This window comes from Aphelocoma coerulescens, chromosome 1, assembly GCF_041296385.1.
Source record: "Aphelocoma coerulescens isolate FSJ_1873_10779 chromosome 1, UR_Acoe_1.0, whole genome shotgun sequence".
NCBI classification, from domain to species: Eukaryota; Metazoa; Chordata; class Aves; order Passeriformes; family Corvidae; genus Aphelocoma; species Aphelocoma coerulescens.
The window spans coordinates 59,555,901-59,569,906 of NC_091013.1; positions in this window are offsets into that span (position 1 = coordinate 59,555,901).

The following is a 14,006-nucleotide window of genomic DNA, read 5'->3' on the forward strand; positions in this document are numbered from 1 at the left end:
CATTTCTAAAACGTCAAGTGGTGCTGTCTGGGACAAGTGCTCCTTGATAGAATTCTGGCTGTAAGACCCAGAGAACTGAAATTAAATTGTTTAAAGGTTTCCTTTTCATTGGTCCATCCTGTGGTTAGAAAACAAGATTCTAAAATGATTTCTCAGAAATCATCAAGGCCATGTGATTAACATTCATTTCCATTATCAGCTTTCTGTCTTAAAGTGTATGAAACCTGCTGAATACTGTGCTAGCAGCTTGGTTTAAAACAGAATTTTTTTACTGCTTAAGTGAGTTTATTCATAACCATTTTTTTCAATTTACACCCACTCAGAGGCAAACAAATATTCAGGATACAAAGTTAGCTTAATACTTCACAGCTGAATGTTTTACGGCTATTGTTATTAAAATCAGAAATTTCACTGTTTCTTCTATGAGCTGAAATGAACTATATTGGAGATACTACCAAAGAAACCTACTTTAGAGCACATTTATTAGACAGAGATGTCACAGATAAAGTATGATGCAACATATGTCTATTTTGACCATTGTGGGTACTGGTGGAAGATGTTCCTAAGTAATAGAAAAAGTGGGCATAAAATATCTAAAAGCTTTAACTACATACCTCCTAGATATGGCCTGATCTGTAAGCCACAAACTTTTGGTTACTTTAAAAACTCAATTCAAGTATGAATTTTCTTGATCTGCCTCTTCCTTGGTGCCTGATTGCAATTAAATATTCTGCTCCCACCAGAACAGAATAGAGCTACGGTTACTGCAGTAATGTATTCAGGTTTTTATGTCACATTCATATTGAGCTTTTCCAATAAGAAATGTGATGATGAGTTCAAATGTGGTCTATCCTTCCCCTCATCTTCTCCCAGAGGACAGAATCATATGTGTACTGAAGTGGTTTTTGCTGATTTATTTATGTTTAATATTCGCACTGTGCTACTTGGGTTTATAGTAGAGAAGAAATGTACTTTACCTTTCATCTGAAAGAGGTTACATGGTGATATTATCTACGCATTTCTGAGTTATCTTAGAATTATTATTGCGAATAGGCGATTGTCTGGAGAAAACAAAATCTTGCAAGTTCTCTTCTTTTTTTTTTTTAACAGAGAAATGTATAGTGTTGAATTATATACACCTTCTGAAAAATAAATGTCTAGTTTGAAATAGCTGAATGCTTGAGTGATTAAGTCATGTCCATGGAACAAGTGTTTTGAAAATCTTTCTTCTGAAATATGTTAAGTACTGTACCATGGAAGACAGTTCTTCCAGGAACAAACTAATGCAGTGCCAGAAAATCAGCTTTTATAGCATTGTCAAAGTATTTCCAGCTATAACACAGTTTTACAAGCAGATACTGGCATGAACACCAGAATACACCTGAATTTCAAGATTTTTTTTATTATTATCTATTCTTTTTGTCTGTGAGAAGAGGAAAATTTTACTAGATATGTAGCACTTAATGTTATTTTTAATAAGGCAAATCCTCCAGGATCCTGTCATAGAATCTGTTTCTGCTAATAAATGCAAGCTTTAAATTGTGCTGCTTTTGAACACTCTTGTAAGATGAAACTAGTGCAGAGACCCTGGAACAAGTCAAAATGATGGAGTATGATACAGCTGTATTGGTGCAGTGGGGTTTCTGAGGTTGTTTTTGTTAACTGGCAGGTCCCACAACATCACAGTTGCTGCACCACTCTCAGACACATGCTGGTAGCTCTTTCTAGCACCTTCTGGCACATTCCTGTCCATGTAACATTGGCTGACAGGTGGTTCAGGCACTTCTGTGCTATAATTCCTTTTTGTAATATAAGGAGATGAAGGTGCCCTAAATCTAAAAGCATGTGAACCTCTCTTCCATTGAAATCCATGTATATAGTTCTATATGCTCTGAGCTTCTTACACTAAGCCGCTTGATCAACACAAATAGAAAATTTGTGGAAGCATAGGAAACTGAAACTGGAAAAGACTATGCAAGGATAAGATTTTTAAGTCTTATTTATTCTACCCTAAAAAATATTAATATAGATTTTTTTTTTCTATGATAGTCACACCTTTATATACATAATTACTTTCTAAGATACTCTCAAACTGTTAAGCACAGGCATATCAGTCAGTCATTTTGGGAGTGGACTTTAACCATGTACATGATGCAGATTCTTAGTCCTTTTTGAACTACATCCACAGACACTCGCACATTCATTAGTGAATCTTCTTTACCTCTTTCTCCAAGGGAAAGAATATTAGATTCTTTTACCTCAGTCTTAAATGACTTCTTTTGGGCTCAATCACTGAACGGTAGATTCTGATGAACAAATTTTAAGATGACAAATAGTGCTGATGGGAGAAATATACTTATTTGCAAACTACTGATGTTACTATAGACACTTTGCTAAAAGCCTGATGCAAAATCCAAGATGTTAGAAAACACTAGTGCAGTTATTGTAAAAGCAATAAACTTCAAAAACTATTTGTCCCTCATCTGCAGAGTGATGATTTGCGTGTCACAATGTGAATTCTAGCCGATGGTCTCTTAATTCTGGAACACTATTCCAATATATGCATTAGAATTACTCTTCATTGGGACACAACTATTGGAAACTCAATGAAGTTGTTCTGTTGCAGCAACATGCTGAGGCTGTGATGTTTAAGTAACTGAAATATAGGGTGGAAAGAAGAAGTTATGCAACATAAACACAAAAATGCCAAACTATTACTTTATGAGCTGGTCTTCTGGGAAACAAGTTTAGAGGACACTTCTTTCAGGGAAATGAGTGTGTGAAGGGTTAATGATAAAACTGGATGCAGCTGGATTCTATTGCCCGTAACATCACACACCTCTGCATTATAGTGTGCTGGCACACACCTCTGCATTATACAGACAGAGCAGTTCTGACAGAGCAGTGCTATTTTCTTCTTTGTTTTGTAGTTTTCTTGTTTTCTTTCTTTTTTTATTTGGCTGTTAGCAAAAACCATGAAAGCAGACACAGCATACACACACACCACAAGGAGTCCTCTACACAGTAAGTTACCCAAATAATACTTTGTGAGGTTTTTTTTTAAACCTCAATTTATTTAGGAGTAAATGTCAGCTTTCTCACCAACCTGAAGCTAACACTAAGAGAACTTGTATAACTATTGTCATTGAGTTATTTCTGCTTATATAACAGAGGAAAATAAATCTAAGTGTCAAATAAACAACAGACTCAGTACAAAAGATTTAATTAAAACAATCTATTTTGTGATAACTATTAATAGCTGACCTTCAACTAGTTCTCCACAGAAAATACAAAGAATCTTTTACCTGATATAACTGTGTTCTTGAGGAATTTTTAAGTCCTTTATAAATAACAATGCATGTTTATTTAACTTTTATAACCATTCTATTTTCTGTAATCATACCTATATATGAATTAATGTATGTACATTTATGTACCTGATGTTATTTAGGACTCCTCCTCGTTTCAGAGGTAACTCTGTTACAGTCTGCCCACACAGCTGGTCTCCAAAGGATTCCTCTTGTAACTATGCAGAAGCGCTGTGGACAATTCCATAAAGATATTCTTCTTACTATTAATTAAAAACACAATTAATTTGGTAAATTTTCTGATTGTATCAAACCTGAGTTGATCTATACGTAGAAAAGTGTGGAAGGTATAAGCCTGTGTCTCAGTGCAACAAACTGGAAAAAGCATTGTAACATATAAAGAACAGCCCTTAATCTACCAAAATGTGACTGCTATCTTTTTATGTTTTAAGATCCAATTCATATTAGACACCTAAGAAAAAGCCAGAGACTGAGTTACAAATGTAATTCTGAAAACCTAAAAAAATTAACCTGCAAACCTGGAAGATAGAGCTTTTGCAGGCTTTTAAAGAATGTGGAGAAAATATATATTTATGCATCTGGCCTTGCAATCATGATGTGCTTGTTATTTTAGATTGCTTTTGCAGGCTGAATTGTTTAGAAGATTAAAAAACAAAACAACTGAAGAACCCAAAACCTAAACTAGCACTTTCTTTTAGGTGTATTTGCTCATCTTTGCATCTCTTCTGGAATGTTTGACATATGGCAGTAATTTTCAGGTATAGTGATCAACAGAATCACAGAATGCTCTGAGTTGGAATGGACCCACAAGGATCATCAAGTCTAACTCTTAGTGAATGACCCATACAGGAATCAAACCCACAACTTTGGAGTTATGAGCACCATGGTATTACAGCTGGGGGTGGAGGTCAGCAGCTCTGACCCAGGAAGAGGTGACTGGTCCAGGGAGATAGTCCCGAAAGGAATCACCTTCCTGAGGTCTGGTGTCTTCCCCCAGCTGCTGGCAGGAGGGCCCTTGCAGAGGTTATCTGCTCTTTAGTGATTGTCAGCTCGTGATTCCAGCTCAGCTCTGCAGGGCACCTCCAGGCCAAACCAGACCAGAGAAAGACGAGAGGTCCGTGTGGCTGGTTCCACACAGAGGCAGCTTTATTGTTGGTCCCCTCCGGCGAAGGGGAGAGCCAGGGATGAGAACCCTCTCTCTGGCACAGGAGCCAGAGGGCTTGCTTTTATAGGGATACAGGGGATCAGTAAAGGACCAATGGGTTACAGAGGATCTGGGATGGGTAAAGACCAATGGGTCACGAAGGATCTGCACAGCTTCTCCCAAAGGATTGTGAGTCTGTCTTTTCTCGCTGTGACCAGAGAAGTGGTTGCCTTTCCAGGGGGTCCTGCTGGGCGATTGTGAAATCTCTTATTTCAGCAGAGATCCCTCCAGGGCAGGGGCTGGGCATACCCCACACTATGGTCTAACCAACTGAGATAATCTAAAGGTTTATTCATAATGTGAAAGAGAACTGGTTCTCCTATCTTGAAAGGTGTTTGGAATTGTAAAAGTCCCGTTACACAAATGCAAAAGTCGAAATCCCTAATAAATATATACCATGAATGACTTCTAAGGAAAAATATATATAATGGTATTAAAATAATCATGCTTAAATACTGTTGTAGCAGGTGATATCTAGTCTTGCTCTCATGACAGTATCCATGTAATTTTGGGCAATTTAACCACACATGCCCAAGGACTTGAATCTTGTAATGTTTTACTGCGGTTGAGTTTTGAAGGCTGAAGGACACTAATGTTTTGTGCTCTGAATTTTGTCACCAGCTAGTGCATGGATTTGACTTCTGCACCTCAGTTTCCTGTCCTCAAAACAGGGGTATTATCACCATATTCCCCTCTAGGATAGTTGTAGTGAGTGCTTCCACATTAATGAAACACTGGGATACCCTCATCATGAACTTCTTGGAGAAGCATTTAGGAGATAAATCATAGTGTCCATTCAGAAATAAGGTTTGAATTGTATGAAGAAAATAAAGCCTTGGGTCACACACTGAATAATGAGGGTGAAAAAAAATATTGATTATCATATTGATCACTAAGTGAGTATCATACGTTCATGGCCTGTAGAGAGGCTGAGGTCCTGTGGAAAATATGTTGTGTAATGGTGTAATTAAAGATTATAACATAATGCATATGAATGAAGGATAAAATTAACATTGCAATAGCAACCTCAAATTTAACATTTTTGAGCGATAGAGCACTCAACCTAATAAGTTCTTTTAACATATATTTGTGGGTATGTACAATATATGTATAGGCAGTACTTAATTGTGCATATAAATTATGGACTTCAGGGAAGGAAAATTTAAGAAAGTTTTTTTAAATTGTGTTTGTTATGTGTGTACCCATAAATGGGCCCTTTACAACAGAACAGCACAGTGGGGTTGAAATCAATGGAAGTAAAGTATTATGTCATTGAATCACAGAGTGATGAAACAGATTCCCTAAGGGTTTTTTCTGAGAACTGGTGGTCTGATGCATCAATATGGAAAATAATCATGTCACCAAATAAATTTTTCTCACCTTCACACTATATAGTTGGTCAAAAAGAAGGAGTAGGTGTGACATGCAAATTCTGCAGCATACACATCAGAATTTTATTCCATCTATCTCATGTGTACACAGAGGTTGACATCACAAGAGTCTTCTGGGAAAAAAAGTTATTGCAATAAACAGGATGAAAACAATTTTAACCAGATCTACTCAAGATACTCTTTTTGACTTCCACACCATTGATAAATATGCAGGACTTAAATTGACGTTTTTAATACTGTAAGAAAATTCATCATTTCAGACAACCAGATACAGCCCCTTAGCTACTAACCATTGTATTGTATCAGTAAGGAGGGAGGAGGAAAAGAGAGAAAAAACACATGTTAATTATTGGCAGCTGTTGCTGTCCTTTTGCTAATTGAGTAAAATCACAGTAACACAAAAGTGAGCAGAGGAAGGGAAAATGAAAGTTTTAGAAGTCCTTCTTACCTTTGATTATGCAAAACCTGGAGTATTTTCTTTATACTTTTTGTTTCCATGAAAAATTAAATGTAGATCTAGATTTTTAAAACACCCTTTCCCCTCATCTCCTTCTAGATATATTTATGTATGTTCCTCTATATATTAACTTGTTTCTGTTGAGATTTTTTTTAAACATTATATATTATATTTTTATGCTTGCTGGATGTAAGTGTTCACAGTTGCAATTGCATCAAATTACCTTGGCAGAGCATGTGGTTGCTATCATGGAATGCCACACTTCTCCCACAGAGATAATTATGTTCCAGTAGTGGGTGGATTGTTCTTCCTATGCATAATATATCAAGCACTTTGGGATCATCTGTGGGTGACAGAAGCTGCTGCTAGTGTCACTGACTTTTAATCTAAGGTGGTCAAAACTCTTCACGTACTTTTGTCGCATCCATTTGACCAGTGTTGCTTTCAAACATGACATAAACTCTTGGATGGCCCTCTGTGCTTTTCAAATCATTCAGTGTTAAGGAAACTTCCCAGTCTGACCATTCATAAGACTCCCCGGCAGTCTCATCCCAAGGCCAGAGACTGCCACTACTGGGACTGAAACCCCTCTGCAGTGGGCAGCTCTAGTGACCAACACCCCCGCGGCTCCTCACACACCCGTTCCACAGTCAGACCAGGTTTCCTCACCAGTTCAACCCCAGGTTTCCCATGGCAGAGTCTCAGATTTGTTGTTCCATAAAGCCATTTATTCACAGCACAGTAACACAGGAACAGCCTGAGCTGGTGCCCCCAAGGTGCACCCAGTCAAGGAAGCCCTGGGGTTTTATAGCCCCATTGTCCACCCATGGGCAAGCCTCCCTCTTCCTATCTGGGTCCGTCCACCTCACTGGCACTCAATGGTCTTCATCTTTGCTATGCAAAAACTTGGCAATTCCCAGCTCCTGTCTCTCACTGTCCATTCACCCACCTTTGTGCTGGTTTGTATCCCAAAGTTGGGCAGTTCACAGCCTCTTGTCTCAGGTGCCCACCCAGAGCTCAATCTGCATCTCAAATCTGCATTTTGCAAGCCAAGCTACCTGGACCAGATATATTCCTCAACATCAGTTACACAGTCCCATATATAAAATTAATTTTTCTAGATAGAACAAGAATATTTAAAAGATTTTGTATAAAAAAATCCATAAACAGATGTAATCCCCTTTCCAGATGATAGTAGAAAGGATTTGAACACTTCAGATTTCAGTATTGTAGATAATCATTATCCAAGTTCAAAACCATAAAGTAATGCAGATACTCTATAAGAACTTACTATAGTGTTGCTGCCTGTTCCGTGGGCAAAAACCAAATGTAACTCAAACTCTTCAGCAGTGTCTGCTTGGCCGGTCACCACGGGTTCGCCCCCAGTCCTCCCCTTTCCCCTTCTCCGAATAAAAGAAGGACCCAAGAGGGGGCCCCGCCCTCTTTGCCTTGCACCCTTTCTGTGAACGTCTTGTTGTCTGTTTCTATTTGAAAGCTTCTAATTGCAGGAATTAGCAACCAAAGCTATATTTCTCCCTCTTTGGTTCTGCTGGTGGTATCAGCTTTGCAGCTACCATTTTGCCACTTTTAGAGCTACTGAAATGCTGGATTGCCCGTGCTACCTCTCTAGGCTGCCCGAGGCTTTCTAAGGCATTGAACTACGAGACTAGCCAGTAAAAAGCTGTAAGTATCTCCACATCATAGATGATCACATTGTGTATAAACATGTTTTAAAGCACAAAATTTGACTAAGGATTTATTTTCTCACTAGTAAGTTCTCTCAGGTCCCAATTTAGTTAAGAAAGTCCTTGGTTAATTCGCAAAATTTTAAGCATATACTTAGGTTACATTGATGTGAATAGAATTTAGGTATGTGCTCATAATAAAATATTTATGGACATTTCCTTAAATAAATGCCATTACTGGTTTGTGGATATCCAATACTAAAAATCAGATTCTATTCAATAAACTCATCATGAAGCCTTAATATAGGCAGAATGTCAATAAACAGTGGGTTACTCCTATGTTGCTCTTTAAGCCAGGAATATGCAAAAATCTGTTTGTTTGCTTTACGAAAAACTCAAACAATCTTTTTCGCTTATGTTGGTCTATTATATTAAATCAAAGTGGGTGTACATTGCCAATATATATTGAAATGGATGACAAAGCTCAAAGCAAATAGAAACTGAAATAGGGATTAAATAACTTAGGAGACCCTTCATTTTAGCTCTGCTACATGGCGCAGAATGAATGTAAAATCTGTGGATATTAAACATTATAAAGAGTATCTTTGTAAAGAACTGTACCATTAGCCTCATTTTATTGACAATTAACCAATGTACTGATAGACCATGGATAACCTTGGACTTCGTCAGATGGTATGAAAAGAAAACTTCCTGCTGCAAATGTCTTTTCTGCTGTCCTTACCTATTCTGCTAAGTATTGAACCGGCACCAAATTGCAAGTAGTGTCACTGACAAATACTGAATTTAGAAGGGCTGATTTAACAAAGTAGCAGAGCAGCAGGCTGGTTATGGCACTGACAGCAGCACTAAGAGGATTTCAAAGCATTGTTAGACTTTCTAAATCTTTCCCTTATCATCTTTCCAATTTCTAATTTGCTCACTCATTCAATGCAATCTCTTTTCAGAAGTCATTCTGTTTCCCTTTCTGGAAGTCAAGTTGTAAACTGGAGTTATTCCCTGCTGCACTACCTTGGTTCCTTATTTTTTTGGCACGTATATATTAATAACTTATTCAAGCAATTCCAGCACTTAACTTTCTGTATCCTGGGCAGAGTGAAAAGCTGCAATAGGCTGTAGAAGTATGTAATTGGCCTTTATATGCTGTCAGTCCTCCTGCTAGATATGACTATGCCAAATACGAAGATGGAAGTGGAAGAGAGGAAAACTAATCTGCAGAAAGCATCCCAAATTCAATTAGAAATGCTTGGTATGATAGAAATTAGCATTGAACTAAATAGATTCCAAGCTTTGGCAGACTGAAGGTATGAACACCAGATGCAAAGTGATAATGTGTACAAAGGTAGGAAGGATCATCATAGGAAGTAGCAGCCAAGATATTGGTGAGATACCAAGAAACCAGAGATATGGTTTACTGTACTGGAATATGAAAAGCACTTGGGAAGGTGGTTGCAGAAGACATCAGGAAATACATCACTGGTTGAATACAGGAGGGTCTGGAGAGAAGCAGCTTCTGAAGTAAGATTGGAAACAGGTAAAAGGGTAACAACAGATGCATCCCTCATTGGTAGGATTGTATATCCCTTTCTGTTTCATTGGGAACATAGAACAGCAGGCAGAGAGTCCTACTTACATAATATGGTATGCTGAATTGAAAAAGAATCTGCTAAAAACCCCCCACAAAACAGTGTTGGCTTTGCACAGCAGAAGTCTGTAAAAATGACAATTGAGAAAACAACTTATGTGAATACACAATTACACCAGCAGCAGCAGTTTTTTGCAAAAGACCCAGTAAATCATATAAACCTGATTAAATTAGTTTCTTTAAAGTCAACACTTTATTCTGGTATAAGACTCTTTGAATAATCCATGTAATATATACAAACTTTATAGCAGAATTCACTCTGGGGAAGGTGGCAAACACATTTCAGAGGTCAAAAATGAGGCCTTGGGAGGAGATGTTCCTTGAACTTTGTGTGATTGATTTTAGACAGGTGCAAAGCATTGAACTTAGAAAGGAGAAATAAGATACATACATTTGAAATAGGCACTATCTGACTTTGTAGTTGGATGAAAAAGATAAAAGGCTTAACATAGACCTCAAAATGAATAGAAGCCACTAGTGTGATCCTGTTGCAAACCAGGAAAATCTCATTCTTGAATGAATTAAGATGACTGTTGTATGTAAGACATAGGAATAATTCTTTTTCCTAGCTCTTCCTGGATTTACTGGATCCTTGGCTAGAACAGAGTCCAACAACGTGGTTTAGAGAAGATTGTGATAAGTTGCAGAGAGTAGTAAGACTAATAAAGCATGTAGAAAAAGTGAACTATGAAGAAAAAGAAAGGTTGAAATAATTGCATTTATTCAGTCTATCAGAACAATGAGGGACACAAATCTCTTTTATTAGGTAAAAACTTACTACAGCAGTGAATGACTATTCTCTGTGAGCATAAAGTCTAAGAGAGAAAGCAGCTGAATTTTCAACAAAGGCTTAATTTAGATTCCACGGAAATTTTTGAAAGCTCAGGGTTAGACAAGCAATATAAGAAGATGATTACATAGACTGTTGGTTTTTGTTATTTGTTTGTTTCTGGATGTTTTGGTTTTTTTAAGAGCCACTACATATTCTTTTAGTATTTGTTGAAGTAATTTTTATCTTGCCAGCGTGCAGGTAAGACTAGGTGTAAACCTTCAGCTCTGTGATTTCTAAGATTCTGTGCTTAAATGACTGAGAAATTCACCAAATACAACAGAAATTTTTTACTCAACCAAAAAACAGAGAGGCTATTAATCAAGATGTTTTATGGAGAACTCCGGTGACTAATGAATTCTTGGTAAAGATGAATGGAAATAACCTGCCAGTGTGAATGACATTCATTGATTATGAGAAAGTTACTGACTAGCATCAGAGAAAGAAAAATGCTGTTCTGAGAGAGACTCAAGCATAACAAAACGCTATCTGCAGTTTCTGAGAAACAAGTGGACTAGACTGTGGCTGACACAGATGGGAAAGAAGAAAAAGAGAGCCCAGAGCAGTGCTTTTTGTCTGTAGTCTACAAGTGGTACCTTTATATAGAAGTATGAAAAAGGTCCAGTGCAGTCTGAGGATACAGTGTGTGAACTTGGATGAGTCAAAATATCCCTCTTATCCCATGTCTGCAGCAAAGACAGGGTGCAGCATCCCACACACAGGGTAATGAAAGTCCAGGTCTTCAAACAGACTGTGAAAAGGGAGTTTGGGAGGAGTTTGGTTGGAGAGGGGGAAGGAAGAATGCTGGTGTTCTGCCAAAACACATTTAGTTCTGACTTAACAAAAATAAAACCCCTGCAACACTGAATGCTTATTGCAAATTAAGTTAAAATAATTAATATTCTCTCAACTTAGGCTTTAACTTTGGCCAAATTCCTTCAAAGAGGGGGAGAGTAAAGAGCTACCAACATTCTTAATTTCCAAATACCATTTCTTTTCTCATTGCACTTTTTTTTTTGGGTGCAATCACCATTTTCTCATGGGTTTTTACAACCCCAACCACTATGATATATTTTCTGTCTTGGTCTGTGGATGCTTCTACTTTATAAATGAATAGATCTACAGCTTCACTGAGCAGGAAAAAAAGTAAGATAAAACCAGGAAAAAAGCATTTTTTGAATAGAAGAAAAAAAGAACAAAATATGTGGAAAATGGCAAGGGTGAACTGTTCAAAGATCACAAGGAGGAAGTCAGCAAACTGCCCCCACCTGCTGCGTTACTCTGTATTAGCATTTCTACTTCTCTATTACAGTACTTTAGGAAAGACATTGCGACAGAACAGGGATTACTTACATGGAAAATGCAATAAAGTGTGGTCAAGCAAACTGTACAGTGGGCTCATTGTGATTGCAGCAGTCAGGGATGAAACCTAAGAAATGGGAAGAGTATTACTATTGTGTCAATAAATGTAATTAAGACTGCGATGATAATTTTATTCAGAATCAGTATTTCCTGCTTGCTAATGTCTCTCTCAGAAATTTACCTTTCCAAATGATGCATCTCATATTAGTTCTCTTCTAGTTCATCCTGTAGTACATTTCCATTAGAGACAAGGAGAAGAAAAAAGAAACTGTATTACAAACAACATCAATTCCTAGCATTAAGAATGATTTAATTGAAAGAAAAATGTGCTATGAATGCTTTGTCCTGGTTATTCTAAACTCCAATTGAATTTTCACAAAATCTTTAAATTACCTGTGTGGAAGGAAAACATCTGCTTGCTTGTTTGATTTTGTTATAGGTCTATTTATACTTTGTTATTCTTCACTAGCTCAAAAATTCGTGTATAAAACTTTATCTTTGATGTATGGCGTACAGTCTTTCTCAAAAATATGTGAGTGGCAGAAAAATCCTGTGGAGGTAGGATGGAGAGGAACATGTGTTTCCCAGGAACAACTGTGGGTCTTGTGGACAGGGACAGTGAAGTGCAGCCCCTTCCCACTGCTGATCCTGACGTCAGGCTCCTGGGCACACAGTGGCATCCTGTACTCCCATCCTGGGAACTGTTGCCAGCTGCATTTTAGGCCAGCTTCAGCCCTGCTGCCTCACAGCCCTGCCTTCAGTTGCCCTGTGGGTCCAGACCCTGTCCTCATGGTCCTGTCCAGCCATCCAAGTGCTGTGCTTGGCCCTTGTTGCCTTCACTGCACCTGATCCTGTGCCCGATCCAAGAACATCCTGACCTGTTGCTGAGCAGAAGAGACTGCTCAGAGTGGCCAAGTGCCTCATGTTCTACCAAGCAACAGCGCAGGGTTTAATGTCAAAAGTCCTGTTGTAGGGGAGCTGTGACAGCTTCTGAGGGTTATATGCAGGAGTAGACTCTCAACACACCTTACCTTCCCATCAGGCAGGACTTGGGCACATGCCTGTCATCCCAGTCATCCTTGTTGGTGCTAATTCCATCCTGCACACTTGGCTATGTGGAAGCTTCTGTGCCAGCTGTGGTCCTGCAGCAGGCATGGGACCAGGCAGAGACCTTCACACAGGAATATGTCCTGACGCTGGACACAACATGTTTGCAAAAAGCTGGACTTGTGTAATCACAGCAATGGAACAGCTAGGAGACCTGACACATGGAAAGAACTTGGCAGATGCCTCAAGGATGCTTTGGCTAGCTCATAAGATTTAAAGGGCAATGCATCCACTTCCCTTAATTCAGTGGTAATTTCTCCATCAACAACAAATATTGCAGCCACTGAGGAGGAGGTGTCAGAGAAGACAAATGGACACCAAAAGTGTGCAGAACTGTGATGAAATTTACACAACCATAAGGAATTGTTGTGTAGGGTCTAGCTGTCTTCAAAGGATGATTTGTATTGCAGTGGCTTGGAGAAAAAACTGAGTATGATAAATGTAAATGCAGAACTTAAACCTAGTTAATTTCTTAATTCATTACAATATTTCTTTCCTATAAGCAGCTTGGAAAATTATTGATTAAACAAACAAACAAATCCTAGGTTGATTTTTGGCTGGCAACTACTCTAGCCCTAAATCAAATCTGAGGCAGCAGTGCGCTTATCAGCCTCAGGTCATGTCCTTAATGCTCAATGAAAGGGAAACCTGTTTCTCATTCAGTGATTGCTCAGCTATAATAAACTGCTAACATTTTTTAATTTGATACTTTACATACTCATTATACTCTGGTATCACATAACAGTACAGAAGGTTTGACTTTTTCCCCAGGAGCCATTTTCTCCTGAAGCCTGAAAATTCCATTGCTGCACTGTAATTTAAAGGGTTATAGACTTGGTGGAATAAATTACAATGTTTATGAAAATAGCCAAAACCAAAGACAAACTTAAAAAAAAAGACCCACCCAGCTTCAACACACGTACTTTTCAGTGGCTTCAAATAATATACAGAGGTGCAAGTTTTGGACAGAGTGCTTTAA